General features: G+C 41.4%; 1 pseudogene across 1 annotated transcript; it reads left to right on the forward strand.

Annotated features, from left to right (window-relative positions):
- The first annotated feature begins 848 nt into the window (after positions 1-848).
- On the forward strand, positions 849-1,819 carry LOC311032199 (4-galactosyl-N-acetylglucosaminide 3-alpha-L-fucosyltransferase 9 pseudogene; annotated as a pseudogene). Its single transcript has one exon. The product of its transcript is annotated as a 4-galactosyl-N-acetylglucosaminide 3-alpha-L-fucosyltransferase 9 pseudogene (transcript).
- Positions 1,820-2,054: the final 235 nt, after the last annotated feature.

The raw sequence follows: 2,054 nt of genomic DNA on the forward strand, positions 1-2,054 counted from the left end.
ATCTCTTTTACATTCTCCCACCTGAAGATCGTGAGCGACCAAAAACACAGTAAGACACTTTATTTGGTGGACATTTTTACATTTGATCCTTTTAGTTTGTGAAAAAATACATTGTATATATATATATATAATCAGTAAGAGACACCGTGTTGATTTCACACAATTGTGAAATGTGAAACCCTCTGTCTAAACCCGAGAGCCAGTGGAATATCTCGGCCTCATGTAAAAAAATACAATCAAAAGTCTTAGTGGCAGGAATAGGGATATATATATATATATATATATATATATATATGTGTGTGTGTGTGTATATATATAATTTATCTGCTTTTGTAAATCAGTCACTGGTTTGTGATGGGCTACAGGTTTAGCTGTAAATAAGGTGTGTCGAGGCTTTTAGTTATTCTGCTTGAGTAGAAGTTTATATTGTGTTATTACGGCACAGTTTGCTTGACCTTGACCAGAGTCTGAATCATGTGAGGCTGAACCATCCACATCCACACAGCAAAGTAGTGCCTGTCAGTCAGATTTGAGGGGAGCAAACGTCTCTTACTGCTGCAACACAATTAATGTAGTTCACCGTCTTCATCTGATGGAATGAGTAGCAGGGTTAAGGGAACCCTCATTGTAGAACCACAGTTATTATAAAGAAACACGATGCGTTGTAAACACATTTATAAACATGTTCTTCACTCCACCCCGTGACCCGGCACCGGATAAGCGTTTGAAGATGCTATGCTATACTTCACTCCATAAATGCACTGGTAATTTAACATTGTGTCAATGCATTGTCCAGTCAAATGTTGTGTCCCAATAAAATGGCTCTATTTTCTCTCCAAAGGTGAGCCATGACCTGCTCAGCCTGCCACCGGACGTCTCTGCGGCTATTTCTCTTCAGCAGCCTGATGGTGTTGTGCTTGTTCATCATTTTTAATACGTACAACACCGACACGAAGTACCCCAATTTGGGCATTAACACGGAGAGAGGTCGCCAGTTCTGTCCTAAATTCCTGTGTGCAGAGAGAGCAGAGAACCAGGATTCAAACGCCAACAGTTCTACAGAGCTGCACATTGACCCACATCCCAGTCCCACCCAGAAGATCCAGGCGGCAGCAGAAGTGGACGCTGAGCCTGACACCATTTTACTGATCTGGATGTGGCCTTTTGGCTACAAATATGATCTCAGCTGCAGTGCTTTCAATGTCACAAGATGCCACTTGACGGACGACAAGGCACTTTTCCATAAAGCCCACGGAGTTCTCTTCCACCACAGGGACTTACATGGAGATCCATGGACAAGTTGGTGTGTTGGATTGTGAGCAACTGGAAGTTGCAACATAGGAGAGTTCAGTTTTACAATAAACTGAAGGATCACATCAAGATTGATGCTTATGGAAACGCCTTTGGCCAACATATAAGTGACCAAGACTATTTAAAGATAGTTTCTAGTTGTAAATTCTACCTCTCCTTTGAAAACTCTGTCTACAAAGACTACATCACAGAGAAGTTATACAGCCCTATGATGGGAGGAAGTGTACCAATAGTTCTGGGCCCTCCAAAACAAAATTACGAGGACCATATCCCAGCTGACTCCTTCATTCATGTGGATGACTTTTCCACTCCAAAGCAGCTGGCTGAGAGGCTTCTCTACCTTGACCGAAATACTTCAGAGTACATCAGGTACTTTGACTGGAGAAGCAGATTTGAAGTCAAATTGTCTCACTTTGGATGGGAACATGCCTGCAAAACATGTAAATACTTACAAAACCACAGGGAGCACCAAGCTTTTCATGGTCTCAACAAATGGTACTGGGGTTAAGTTGTTGTGATCGCTCACATCAAAATTCTACACATTGTGTCTTTAATTATTTCTTTGCTGAAGTTGTTAGGGGCGGCTGTGGCTCAACGCCAAATTGCCCCCGATGCTGAGCAATCGGGTGTGAATGTATGAGTTTGATCCTGACGTACATGTTTTCTGTAAGAAAAAAATAATGTAAAGACTTCCAATACAGCCAATAACATTTGCACCAAATTATATGTAATTATATGTAATA

The sequence above is a fragment of the Eutrigla gurnardus genome (genome assembly GCF_963514095.1).
Source record: "Eutrigla gurnardus genome assembly, chromosome: 21".
Lineage (NCBI taxonomy): Eukaryota > Metazoa > Chordata > Actinopteri > Perciformes > Triglidae > Eutrigla > Eutrigla gurnardus.